This window comes from Neltuma alba, unplaced genomic scaffold, assembly GCF_004799145.2.
Source record: "Neltuma alba isolate B1F8T4 unplaced genomic scaffold, ASM479914v2 tig00010693_pilon, whole genome shotgun sequence".
In the NCBI taxonomy this organism is placed as follows: domain Eukaryota; kingdom Viridiplantae; phylum Streptophyta; class Magnoliopsida; order Fabales; family Fabaceae; genus Neltuma; species Neltuma alba.
In genome coordinates this window covers 216704-232152 of record NW_021635533.1, presented here as the reverse complement: position 1 = coordinate 232152, position 15449 = coordinate 216704, and the positions used below count along the sequence as shown (strand labels likewise).

The following is a 15449-nucleotide window of genomic DNA, read 5'->3' as shown; positions in this document are numbered from 1 at the left end:
TCCCAAAAATTTAAAATCTTAAAACAATTTGGTTTCTATCATTAAAAAAATTTGATAGTTAAAAATATTGTTTAATTTGTTAACATTTTTAATAAAAAAGTAGTTACAATTTTAACTTTCAGGATAATATTAAACTAGAAAATTCCAAGTAGCAGAATTAAAAACTTTTAAAAAACAAATCTGTATATTAATCCTTATTTTTTGAGTAATTACATACTTTGTCTATTTCAATAATGTAATGTTAAGAGGGCCATCACCACCCCGAAAGGCTGACGCTGAACGCGTAAAACTTAAAGCTAATGTGTTAATTGAGTTAATCATGTAAACTAACAATTCAAAAATTGATAAACGTGATCAGTATGAGTCGTTTAATCACATGGGGGGGGGGGGGGGAAGGACAGTCGTTTACACACCAAAAGGGCGCGAAAAGGAGGGCAGAGAGAGAGCCGCTTTAGCGATGGCCATTGATTCTCTGTACTCATTTTGCCTTGGCGACTGCGAACGCATTCCCTCACGTCATCATCCACTAACTATGCCGCTGATGGAGAGCCGTCGTGGACTATTCGATCTTTCATCACTTTTCAGTTCTATTATAGCAAACTCGCTCTCGTTGTTGACCGAAAATGGCTTCCGAAGCTCCGTGATTTCCTCTTCTTACGCCTTTACAACTGGGAAGTTTCAATCTATCCCACAGTATTATTGATACTCTCTTATGAATGTCTGCAATTGCCTTAGCGTTTGTGTTGCGATTATTCTCTGGTAATTCATGAGGGTAAGGTGTTTGTGAGAAATCCAGTTGAGCTGACAGCATGGGTGTAGCTCATAAGGAGTCCATCATGCTGGGAACAGAACTTTTTTTGTTTGATTCTTTCGATGACTTTGAAAAAAGGATTAGGTGGTTATCTTGATCAAAATAATGTTTTCTGACAAGTTTAGTTGTCTTCTTTATTATTTAATTCCTTGGTCCTTCATCCTCTTTCACTTTAATTTGTGATGTAAAAAGTCCCTGTATTATGAATGGTGCACTACATCAACAAGCTTCGCATAATACTATTATGTTTTATTAACAACCAAATTTTTAAATAGTTGGTTAATTAAAATCTGATTCTTTTTCAATTTTCTTTCACTCTTTCAAAGAACTAATTATAATACTAATGTCCTATTCTTATATGGTCTCCAATGATCTTCTTGTGCATATCCAAATCAATTTAAATGTTATCTTTTCAATCACACTACCAGAAAAAAGGCTTTTAACGGCGGTTAAAAGTGGCTTTTAACGGCGGTTTTGAAGGCGTAGTTGTTAAAGGCGACGTTGAAAGGCAAGGAAAACACGGCGGTTTTTAACCGCCGTGGAAAGTGACTTTCCACGGCGGTTTAAATTAACCGCCGTGGAAAATGGTTTTAACGGCGGTTATATGTATAACCGCCGTTAAATTTTTTTTTTTTTTTTAAATTCTGCGAAATTTTCGTGTTTACCACCCTGCAGTTTACAGCTCCAAACAAATGTAGGCAGTGCAGATCACGCAGAACAAGATCAATTAGCTAGTTAATATACAGCAATGAAATTTTTTTTACACAATTCGAAAATAGGGAACCGGCCAACATAATAGAACTAAGTGGTAACCAAGGAACACGTATTGGCTAGCTAGGTCCAACAATTCTGAAATAGAAGTAACTACTTCTTTGTACAATGGAAATCATGAACAATATAAGAGGGAACCGAGAGAAAGCATCTAACAATGAATTTTTTGACAAATAACCTATCTATTTGAAAGCTAAATTTCAATTTTTTCTACCAATGTTGTTGACAAAGTGTCCCTCATCAAGTTGATGTCATCCATGAGATATGGCGCAGTATTTTGAAATATCTGTTAATCAAAAATAACATAGTAAACTTAGTCAAAAATGTGAAATAAATTGAAGAACGTCATGCAACGTAACTCATCTTTACCTCGTTTAATTTCTCAGTCGTTCCTGTCTCAATTATGTCATTCATGTAGCGGATGACATAATATCCACACTCAACATGTCCTTGTTGACAACGATACTTAAAAAATAAGATATAAAATTGAATATTAGACATTATTGATTATAAACATTAACTTTAATTCATCAAAAATGTTTAAAAGTTAGTTCAAAACAACATATACCTGTGGAAGAATCCATGTTGGTGCTTGTCTATTTTGTTTAATCGCCACGACATTAAAACTATGAAAAGCCCTATCAACATTATAAGAGAAAATGATATTAGAGCATGCTTGTATAAACTTCACAAGTAATAAATATATAAATAAAAACTAACGTGTCGATGACATCTTTGGTTTCTTCGGATGGACTTCCACAGAGTGAATCGAACCAGTAAACTTTGTTGTCAAAAGGGGCACAAACAATTAGAGTCCAATGATAACTGCAAAAGGCAAACCATGTTAATTATAACCCGACACATACAACTTGTATATCTCAAATACAATAATACACTTACCCTTCCACGTAAGGTGCAAAATATATTTGCTTTTTGGTCTGACTCATTACGGTCATAATGTAGATTGACCTTGCTTCCACAGTATTAAATTCTTTCTGCACCCTTTGAGGACACATAAAGCCATATGTTCTTTCAAGTCCTCCGTTTCGACAGATTTGATTAAAATGCCTGTTGTTCAAGTAAAAACATTAGGACATGCATGAAGTATAATATGTAATAAGAAAATGATATTGTAACTTACAAAATAGCAAGCTGCATGAAGGCTATATCAAGCTCCTCAAAGTTGAGGAACTGAACGAGGTCCCTCTTGTCAATGGTGAAGTCGTATGTTATATCTGAACCCACAACCCCCAACGGCATCTTGAAAGTCACAGGCTTATCCATGTTTGGCACTATGGAATGAAGAACCTCCAAACTGGAATACATAAGCGCAACATCACTAGGAAGAGGCAAGAGTACAGGATCAGATGATGCGCTCGTTGTGGCCTTCTTTGCTGCCGCCTTCTTCACTATTGGCTTTGTAATAAGTCTCTTTGGCCACAAAATGAAATGTCCTTTAGCTTGGGCCAAGAGTCGAACCTCATCAGTAGGATTAGGCACTGGTGTACCCCCTGACCACGAACAATCCTCTCCACTGTCACCCTTGCTTGATTGCTCGGAATTTTGTTGCCGTGAATCGTTGTGCCCATGAATGCTCGACCATTAGCAACATGAACAGGTGAATTTTCATAATCCACATAGAGAGAACACGGCATCCCATTGTCTTCGACAGGGTCAGGGCTAGGGTCAGGGTCAGACACTGTCAGTGGCACAGTCTGATTATTACTGCCCTTTCCGCTTTTTATCACAGGTGAACCCTGAAACATAATATGAAATTAGTTAAGAAACATTAAATAAGTTTAAATGGATCAAATGAATCTTTAGAAGATTTAAAAAGATGTGTGATTATTACCTGGGAAGGTTCAGATACTCGAGGCATCTGGAATCCGCTCGTACCCATCATCATCAAAGTCTGTTGAAACTTGGCATCGAATTCATCACGTATCTTTTGCATCTCTGCCATGTGTTGTTGACTTAGTTCAGCTCGAACTCTCTCTGTTTCTTCTTGTAGTCGTTGGTCGAGCTCCTCTTTAGATACCATGTTAGCGGAGGATGATCTGGTGCTTCTTCGTGAAGCAGAGCCAAAAAATTCTTTAATACCAATCCCTTTAGGGGCCCCTCGGACTCTTCCGGGATGGTCAGCCTTTCCAATAGCAGTGGCCAAGATATCCATCCGTCCTTGAGGGATGAATGTACCTTGAGATAGTTGCTCCTCAAGTGTATCCTATATCATTAAAACAACAAATTCAATTTAAGATAATTGAAAAAAACAATCAATGAAGCATAATTCTTAAATATTACTTACAATCCTCTCAGCAACAGTAGCAGACTGTGGAGTAATGTATTGACCCTTTTTAATCCTCGCCGCCTTCCATTTTTCTTGGCGAGAAGGACGCTCAATGGATGGCATGTAGCCAGTAGGATCTGAAGCAGCAGCCATCTGTGCATTCTTCAGTCGTTCCTCCATCATACTTCTTTCCAACCCACCATACCCTGCACGAGACATGGTATGTGGGTATACATTCTGCTCAGATATTTGTTTGTTCTTCTGACTCAATGCCTATGACAATGAAACCAAATCGACAAAATTAGTTTAGTAAATAAAATATGACCTGATTAAAAATTAAGTTTGAAGAAACCAAACCTGAAATGCGGGGTCTTCACGTTGCTTCACAAAATTCTCCCATGCCTCATCGCTAATAAACTGGTATCGTTCCTTAGGATGCACACCCTTTCTTTTTCCATTAATATAATGTGTTGTAAGCATGGACTTAAAATCCCTCCACCGTTCAGCAATTTGCTTCAACAGACGGTCTCTCATTTGTTTAGTGGCAGGAATATCAAATGTCAGCTGCATGCAATACAATAATAGCATAGAGTTATAAAGTAAATAAACAACTATAATTGAAACAAGTAGAGAAAACAATGCACAATATACCAATATATCCTCCCAAAGGTTTTTCTTCAAATCTTTGTCCACCTTCTTCCAGTTAGGAATGTCAATGCTAATTTTACTGCGTGCGAGATAACCCACATAACTAGTAAATTGAGCCCCATCCTTTCCTATAGGCTTCAGATCATCATCAAATTCCACTGTAATCCTCGTAGGCTGTGTGCTCTCATCACGTAAAGCTAAATGCCTCATATGGGTTGGCCCTCTACCCTTTCTCCGGCTAGTAAAAGAGTTGTCATCACCAGAACCCTGTTGACCGGATCCGTCCATTTCCTGTTTAAAGAATAAGGAATTAATAAATGTAAGAATAAAAAATATCAAGTTAATATAAAACACTATATTATTAAGTATATTTAGCAAAAATATTATCAAAAAATTCATTTGAGGCTTACAACGATTATCCTCCCAAATTCCTTCACAATGATCATCTCTAACAGCATAGTCATCATCTACCAAATCTAATTCAACTGCTTTAGGTCGAGTAGCTGTGAAAGGCGGGGTTTCATCAAGATTAAGCTCTAAGTCACCATCATCTCCACCAACTCCTTGCCTTTTACCTTGAAGCACGATAGACAATTTCTTTTTTGCTAGATCGGGAACGAAGAACACTTGTTTTGCTTGACTTGCCAAAATAAATGGCTCGTCTCCGTATCCAAACCTCTCAAGATCGACCGAAACAAATCCAAATTCTTCATCCACTTGCACAGCATTACTATTAACCCACTTACATTTGAAGACGGGAACTTTAAACTTGGTATAACTAACCTCCCATATCTCTTCTATTATTCCATAATAGGACATTGCCGCCAACATTGGGTTTCTGTCTTTAGAACTAGCAAAATGCATGGCTTCCGCTACTACCATCACCCCACTATTCTGCATAGTACTCTTATCGTCTTGGGTTTTTGTGTAAAAAGAATAACCATTTATATCATATCCACCCCAACACAAAACCTCAAAAGAAGGCCCTGCAGCTAGCCTCTGTATTGTCTCAGAAGGATTGCCATCTTTTAACACTTCTCGCTTGAACCACTCTGCAAATGACTTATTATGTTCATTAGCTAGTTGCATGTCACTCTTTCTTGGATTCAAGTTCCTCAGCATATTCTTGTGAGCATTTAAGTACGGCAAAACTTCATCCGTGTTGTTTAAAATGTATAGATGTGCCTGCATTACAACTTCTCTTGACATAGACCTCACTATGACACCCCGTGTTCCCTTGCTTCTTCTCCCTTGATCATGTCGAGATTGAGGAAGACCAACTGCCTTTACCCTGTCAAGATATGCGTTACAAAACTCAACTGCCTCCTCAGCTACATATCTCTCAACAATTGATGCCTCAGGCCGATAAGGATTCTTAGAGTACCCTTTTAGGATTTTCATGTATCTCTCAAAAGGGTACATCCATCTTAAACACACAGGGCCACAAAGTCTTATCTCTCGCACAAGATGAGCTATCAAGTGGACCATAATATCAAAAAATGATGGAGGAAAATGCATTTCCAATTGAGAGAGGATCACATAACCTTCATTTTCTAATTCATCCAACTCAGCAGGATCAATGACTTTGCTGCAAATGGCACTAAAAAACATACAAAGTCTTGTAATAGTATTTCTCACATCGGTTTTCATAATGCCTCGAATAGCAAGTGGAAGTAATTGTTGCATCAACACATGACAATCATGAGACTTCATTCCCGTTATCTTCAAATCTTGCATTGAAACAAGTTTGCTTAAATTAGAAGAATAACCTTGTGGCACCTTAATAGTATTGACAAAACCACAGAAACTTCTTTTCTCTTCTTTTGATAATGTGTGCGCAGCTGGATGTAAATAAGCCCTCTTACCATCTCTTTCTTGTGGGTGAAGAACATTTCTTATTCCAATTTCGACTAAGTCTCGTCTTGTATTGATTCCATCTTTAGTCTTTCCACTTATATGCAAAAGTGTACCAACAAGACTCTCACATACATTCTTCTCCACATGCATCACGTCTAGACTATGCCTCACATCAAGACTTCGCCAATATGGAAGATCAAAAAAGACAGATCTTTTTTTCCATATATTTCTCTCACTGGCAGTCTTCTTCTTCTTCTTCTTACCGAAGACCACATTAATTCCCTCCACCCGCTGATAAACTTCTTCTCCAGTTAATGGTCTTGGAGCCATTTCATATTCTTGTGAGCCATTAAATGCCTTTTTCAATCTACGGTAAGGGTGATACCGACTAAGAAACCTTCTGTGACCAAGATATACTGTCTTCCTGCCATGTTTAAGTTGCATATAGTGGGTGCCTTCTTCACATATCGGGCATGCTTTATGCCCCTTAACACTGTATCCAGACAAATTTCCATATGCTGGAAAGTCATTTATCGTGGTGAAGATCATGGCACGTAAATTGAAGGTCTCTTGTTTATATGCATCAAACACATCAACACCTTCCTCCCATAATTTCTTCAGATCCTCAATCAAAGGTGCCAAATACACATCAATATCGTTTCCCGGTTGTTTTGGCCCCGAGATCATCAAAGATAGCATGATATACTTTCTTTTCATACATAACCAAGGAGGCAAGTTGTAAATTACGAGGAGCACTGGCCAAGCACTGTGTGTGCTACTAAGATTACCATATGGGTTAATTCCATCCGTACAAAGCCCTAGCCGAAGGTTTCTTGGCTCGCTACCAAATTGAGGAAATTTTTGATCTATTGTTTTCCATTGAAGAGAATCTGCTGGGTGACGAAGCTTTCCATCACATATTTTCTCATCAAAATGCCATCTCAAGTTCTTTGCATCTGTGGCATTAGCAAATAGACGCTTAAATCGTGGTATTATTGGAAGATACCACAGAACCTTTAAAGGAGAACCTTTGGTCATCTCATTATAATCACCATCATCTTTCTTCATTTTGTATCTTGAAGTCCCACATTTAGGGCACTTATTCAACTCTTCATAATCATTTCTGAATAATATGCAGTCATTAGGACACGCATGTATCTTCTCATATTCCAAACCCATCGGACACAAAATCTTTTTTGCCTCATACATTCGTTTCGGAAGTGAATTCCCTTTGGGAAGAATATCACTCAGCAATTCAAGCAATTCCGTAAAACTAGCATCGGTCCAACCATTTCTTGCCTTCAAATTCATCAGTTTCAATACGGTTGTCAATCTTGTGTAATCATCTTTGCACCCCGGGTATAAAGGTGTCTCTGCATCACTACACAAAGTTTCAAAGGTGGAAGAAAACTGTGTAGAGGATTCAGACCTTATATCACGAAACATATCCGAAATTCTATCACCAAAGTCTTCATTAACAACCTTCTCATTTGCAGACAGTGTAGTCTTTCTAATTTCTCCATGCCATATCCAATTTGTATACCTCAAATTTATCCCATTACAGATAAGATGCTCTTTTATCTCAGAAATACTCCGTCGACTATTGTTTAAACATTTGACACAAGGACAATAGTACAATCCATCTCCTTTACTAGGGGCATTTCTCTGAGCAAACTCAAGAAATTTTTCAACCCCATCCTCATATTCCTTGCTAATTCTCCTAGCTTTCATCCAACTACGATCCATTGTTCTACAGATTATTTAAACAATACTTTACTATCAATCAAAATTCATAACGAAGGAAAAAAACACAAAATAACTAACAGATTATTTATCACTAAATTCTTATATTTATTACAAAAAATTATCAAAAATTCGAAATAAATATCAAAAAATTATAAAAAAATTAAAAACTTCACAATTAATCAACTCCAAACATTTTAACACATTTCTAATACAGTATGTAAAAAGGAATTAAGGTTTTCTCACATCTAATGCCTACCAATTAACACCAATCAACGGTTCAACCACATAAAAATGCAAAATGAACAATAGAAGCTAACCACAATGTAAACTAACAACCCATTTCATATATAACAGATTTTCATGGCTAAAACATTCAACAAACCAAGAAAAATTGAAAAGAATGAAAGAAGAGGATACTCACAGAGCAGAGAAGCTTCAAACGCGAAGTGAGGCGGCGGCGGACGGCGGCAACGGACCGGTCTTCGGTTAGATAGTGGAGGGTACGACCGGATTTCAGTGGCGGACGGCGGCGGACGGAAATGGGAGGCGCGGTCAACCACGGCGGAGTGCGGCGCACGGCGGCAAGGCTCCAAGGGCTCAATGGAGGAGTTTAAACGGTGGGCTAGAGGCGGGAATGGCCGGTAATGGCAGTTTCACGGTGGTGGGGCAGAGGGGGACCACGGCGCACTGAAGAAATGAGAAAGAAAGTGGAAGAGTCGAGCGGGTTTCGGCGATAGAAGAACACACTTTCCACGGCGGTTTTCAATAAAACCGCCGTGGAAAGTGTTTTTAACGGCGGCTCTTTAAAGAACCGCCGTTAAAAATATTTTCCACGACGGTTCTTTAAAGAATCGCCGTGGAAAATACTTTCCACGGCGGTTTTATTAAGAACCGCCGTGGAAAATACTTTCCACGGCGGTTTTATTAAGAACCCCGTGGAAAGTAATAAACCTTTCAACTTATTTACAAAATGCCACCGCGTTTTTTTCCACTTCGTTTTTCTGCTGAACCGCCGTTAGTTTGCGACGTTAAAGGTCTTTTTTCTAGTAGTGTCATTTTCTTTTCAACAAGGGCTACCCCTATTCTTCTAATTACTATGATGGTGAAAATTTCTTGATGGCCATGCAGCATCAGTCTAATTAGTTTAAGCATCAACTGGCTATATTGTGATTTCTTTGTTTAGAACTCACTTTTACTGTGCAGAGTTGTTCTGGCTCCACTGACTAGACAAAGATCTTATAACTGTGTTCCTCAGCCTCAGGCTATTTTATATTACTCTCAACGAACTACTAAGGGGGTTTGTTGATATCTGAAGCAACCTGCATTTCTCCCACAGCTTCAGGGTTGTATACTACTCTTATGCTCTTATTTCTAAAATATTTTTAGCTTGTTTCACATAAACTGGAAAAAAAAATATTAAACTAACTTTTCTTTAAAATATAACAAATTTCTAATTTTATCCTTATTTATCATGTACACTTTTTTTAAAAAAATTATTTACACTATAATAAATAAAGAACCATATAGTACATTAATGCTAAAAGTTAAATAAAGTGACTCATAAGTAGGATAAAAGAAAAAAGAAAGAATTACAATTAAGTTTTAAGAAAGAGAAATAATTACTAAAAATTTTTAATAACAGCTAAACAGCCTATAATAACAAGTCTTAGAGTGAAGAATAATAACTTTTAGGACTTATTTTGTATTTTTTTTTTTTGGACCTCATTGTAATTCTTCCAAATAAACTTTTCCTTCTATGAACCAAACTAGAAGAGTATGTCATTATGTTAATTTTTAGGGAATTGGCTTCTCTCTTATACTTTTTTTGTCTGCTGCCCTCCGCTGCTTAAATGGCGTTTTCATCCCTTTTTTTTGTTTAAAAAAATTCTCCGTTGCCAAGACAAGCATTCAAAGCCCGCTAACCGTTGCCGAAAAGGGTGATTTCAACAAATTTGTTTTGATTATTTAAGAGAATAATTGATTTTAATTTATTTTCTTAAAACTAATTTGCTAATTCTTATAAATTTCATTCAATTATAAGTATTAGTGTACATGTTCATAATAATGTGGATATTGACTAAGCACATATAAGATGTCGCAAAATACAAAATAAAAAAAATATTTTCTTAAAAAAATAACGAAATAAAATTTGCTCATTATCATCGCAATAAAGGATTATTATATTCATAATCGTTTCCGCTGGCAAAAAAAAAAAAAAACCCATAATCGTTACCTTTCATTTATGTATTTGTAATATTATTAGTTTTTCCTAGTTTGTTTTATAAACATAACAAAATTATTATGCTTATAATCATGTCCTTGCATTTATATATAATCAATAGAATAATTAATTCTCCTTACATCTATATGTACTCCTCGTTCGGTCCTTAATATAAGACTGAATTGTTAAATTAATTTTGATTCTAAGACCTAATTCTCATATATATCAATTTTTCCTAGATTATCCATATTGATACTATCTTAATTATAATCAAATAGGAGAGAATGTGAAGATATTAAAAAAGGTGATTATGGTGTTTTAAAAAAAACATATCATATTTTTTATAATTAATTAACTTATCTATTTTTTTAATCTAATCAAATTAGTTAAATATGTATTATATTAAGGACCAGATGAGTAATATATAATATAGATTATTTTGATTTTATTTATATTCATATAACAAAATTATTATGATCATAACAATCTCCTTACATTTATATATCTTCATTTGAAAAGTATAAGTCCTGTTTAAAACAATCTAGGGAAAGCTAATAATACTTCTTCAATATTAAATATAAGACTTATATATATACACTATATAAAGGTCTTATATTTAAGATCAGAGGAGTATTACAGATCATACGCAAATGGAAGGAAATGGTTATGGGTATAATAATTTTTTATTGTGTTGATAATCAATAAATTTTATTGCATCATTTTATTTTTAAAAATATTTTTTTGGTTTGCATTTTATGACGGCTTATATGTGCTTAATCAGTATCTACATTATTATAAGCATAGGAACTAATACTTTTAATTGAATAAAATTAATAAGAATTAGAAAATTATTTTTTGAAAAAAAAAAACAACATAGTGTTTTCTGAACGCTTGCCTTGGTAACAGAAAATTTATTTTAAAAAAAAACAAATTTATGAATAGGCCATCATTTTAAGCAGTGGAGGACAGCAAATATTGAAAGTATAGGAGAGATGAATAGCCGGCTTCGTTAACTTTATCCCAATTACATATTCATTAGGATGCTCCACACTGTTTGTTTCTATTTTATTTATTTATTTATTTATTTATTTATTGGTTATTGTCTTGTTTTTCAATGTAAAGGTATACTCATACACCAGGCATATGGACAAAAGAGCAAATAGAAGCATGGAAGCCAATTGTGGATGCTGTTCATGCCAAAGGTGGAATATTTTTCTGTCAGATTTGGCATGCTGGAAGGGTTTCAAATTCAGGTATTTTCTAGTCAAGTTTATCTTCTGCTGTGAGAATAGTGCTTCCATTGTAATCATCTAAGAATAGTAGATGAGGCTCTCTAAATCTAATGCGTTTTTATTTAATATGCAACTTTAATCTGACTTGTTTAAACCTCTATATGTGTGTGTGTGTTATTCAGTCGTTTGACCTGAATTTCAAAAGATTGGGAATGATACTGGGAGTGGAACTAGGAGAAGGATGAGGATGAGAATAAGACAGTAAAATTATGTTTGAGATGAAGTAATGTTTGAGGAAAATGTTTATATTATTTTATATTATTATAATTAGTCATAAATAATGCAAAGACTTGCCCTTATAATAAATAAAAATAGGAGTTGGCGTAATATTACAGGGATAATTTGGTAAAAATAATTTTCAATCCCATGAATGATTTTCGAATATCATGAGGCGTAGTGGTATTGATGCTTCATACCAAATGAAATCTTAGAGTCCCACCGGGATTCTCATGTAGTATTTGTACTGTCTTCTATTCTTAATATAAAAATTAAATAACTAATCTGTGACTATTAAGAAAATTAATTAAGTTAGTTATTTGTAATAAATAATATTGTCTTTATTAAAATACTCATATCCATGTGCATTAAAGATACTCCTTGATTAAAACTCTTTAACATGTATAATCAGCCTAAGGATTATTTATGGACAAAATGGATAAATGTTGGAGATAAAATAGAATGGTGTCTTATAATTAAAACTAAATTAAATCTCCAACTATTTATTATATTAAGCAAGGTAGTACTTCTTATCTCTCCCAATTTACTTTGAAACCAAATAAATCTGATATACTTCTTTAGTCCTAATTATAAGGCGCTTTTAGTAAGTTTTACACAGGTAAAGAAAAATCTTAAAATACATTAACTCTATTAAAAGATAACAAATTTTCAACGTTACCTCTATTTAATATATACACTTTTTTTAAAAAAATTCTCTCTAGTCCTTATTATAAGTTTAAAATAATTAATTCATAGATAACAAATAATTAGTTAAAATTAATTAAAAACAATAAATAAGTTAAAAATATACTTTTATTTTCACACATGTCCTTATAATAAATGAGAAAAAGAATGTATGGGAATATACAACAAGAGAGAAATACTTAAAGGCAACATTAGAAAATATATATTAAATGTTAAAACAAACCCAAATTGAAGTTTATAAAATAAACCACACCCCTTCTCAGATTTAAACCTCATAAATAGGATTGGAAGAAGTAACTACGTGCACTATAATAAATAAAAGACAAAATAGTATAATCATGCTAAAAAATTAATAAAATGACTTACAAAAAAAAAAAATAACAAAACAAAAGCCCTTCACTAAGGTATTTGTAACGTAATTCCCATCCTACTTTCTTTTGAGCAGATTTTCAGCCAAATGGGGAAGCCCCAATATCCTGTACAGACAAGGGATTGCCACCACAAACTCTGAGTGATGGTAATAGCGTCACAGTACATGACCCTCCAAGGAGGTTGAGGACTGATGAAATTCCTCAAGTCATCAATGACTTCAGACTCGCTGCGAAGAATGCTGTGGAAGCTGGTACCTTCGCTAACTGTACAATGTTGTAATAAATCAAACTACTTAAACCATACTCTGTATGACCAAAATAGGAAGTAGTATTATGTATTTACTTGGTATCATTAACTTTGGAACCAAATTGAAAGGTTTCACAAATTTTGAGGGACCTAAGTAAGATTAGTGGCGCCTTTCTATTATTTACCATTACGAATGATGTGGCACATATGGGGGCACAGGCACTATACTTTCATCATCATATGGTTGTCATTAACTGAATGCAATTTGCAATTGCAGGTTTTGATGGGGTTGAAATTCATGGTGCCCATGGTTACCTTCTTGACCAGTTTATGAAAGATCAGGTCACTGATCGAACAGATGAATATGGTGGATCACTGGAGAATCGGTGTCGGTTTTCTTTGGAAGTTGTTAGAGTCGTTGCCGACGAGATAGGACCAGAGCGGGTCGGAATTAGATTATCACCTTTTGCGGATTATAACGAATCTGGGGATTCCAATCCTAAAGAACTTGGCTTATACATGGCGAGTTCCTTGAACAAGTACAATATTCTGTACTGTCACATGGTGGAACCAAGAATGAAAACTGCTTGGGAAAAAGCTGAGTGCCCTCACAGTCTTGCACCAATGAGAAAGGCATTCAATGGCACTTTCATTGTCGCTGGAGGCTATGATCGTGAAGATGGCAATAGTGCAGTGGCAGAGAACAGAGCAGACCTTGTTGCCTATGGTCGGTGGTTCTTGTCAAACCCAGATTTGCCAAAGAGATTTGAGCTCAGTGCTCCTCTCAACAAGTACCATAGAGAGACGTTTTACACTTCTGACCCTGTTATTGGTTATACTGACTACCCATTTCTTGAAGACAACCCTTAAGCCCTTTTGTGTTAAAGGAAATGTTTTAAAATTCGAACTAAACGTCAAACTACAGTGGTTAGTAGTCTACGGCTCTCATGCTTCTATGGGTTTTTCCAGTGGTTGAATCGGTGATGTAATGATATATATTAAAAATAGTTCAATAATAAGTCTGATTTCCATCATAATAATATCATAATATATGAAATTTTCAATAAAATAACCCCATATAAGCTACACTATAAATTATATCTTAATTAGGACCGGAAGCCATATTGAAGTTTTTGAGAGGTTCAATTTCATTATTTTTTTGACGTTTTTATTAAATGCTTTCGGCATTTTTCATAATGCTCAAAAACCTGTTCAGCTTTCTAAAAAATGTTCTGGTTCTCAGTTTAACCTCGCATTTTGGCTCAATTCCAATCTAACACAACTGAACCATGAAAATGGTTTTTTTAGTCCAAATAAAGCGTCAGTGAGTTTAGTCAATAGTTCAACAAGTCTGACCATCTGATTCACTCCGATTCTTTAATCATTGGTTAAATATTTTTTTTGACTTGTAAGTATTTTCTATTTCAAACACTACTAGCTTATTTGGTTTGATTGTGTGTAAGGGGATTAATTATAATTCTGACGCATTTTGCTATTCTCATTGTTTGGTTGGTCCAAGATAATAATGTAAATGAGATTACATTATGTAAAAAGGACTAACTCAAATGTTGTAATCTAGAATACATCAATGAACCTATGTAATCCCCATTGCCACTTCCTTTATCTCATAATACTCCTACCCATTCGTGTGCCCCTCCTCCCTCCCTCTTCCTCTCCTCCACCGGTGTCCTCCATCTTCGACATTTCCTCCACCAGCAACACTCCTTGAACCACCTTTGTTCTACCCACAACTGCCAACCTCTTCCTTCTTGCACCCCCATCATTCATTCTCCTCCAATTGTAGACCTTGTTCTTCTCCACCACAATCTTGTTCATCGCACCACCATTGTTCACATCACATCCGCCATCACACCCTTCTTAAATTTCGCACCACACTCGTCATTCACATCTCTTTCTTCCCCACCAACTTTCTTCTCCACATTTGATTTTTAATCCTCATCTTCAAATTCCTTTTTCATACTGTGGGCTTTTCGTTCTGATTATGTTGCTGTGTATTTTGGTGGATCATCAGCAATAGTAATTTGACTGGGAAGCATCAAAGAAAGAGGAGGATGGGGGAGTTTTTCTTCTTACGAATAAGGCTACAATGGTCATTTCATTATAATCATGATTGCATCACATTACATTCCTAGCCATTGCATTCCATTACAATACCATTCATTTCGTGAACCAAACAGGCAGTATACACTACAAAAAAATAGGGTATTAGTGATAGAAAATTCTGTCGATAATCCATCGACAATCCCTCACAAATGC

General features: G+C 35.3%; 1 pseudogene; it reads left to right on the top strand.

Moving 5' to 3' along the window:
- Positions 1-457: 457 nt before the first annotated feature.
- Positions 458-14197, top strand: LOC114758425 (12-oxophytodienoate reductase 1-like; annotated as a pseudogene).
- The last annotated feature ends 1252 nt before the right edge of the window (positions 14198-15449 follow it).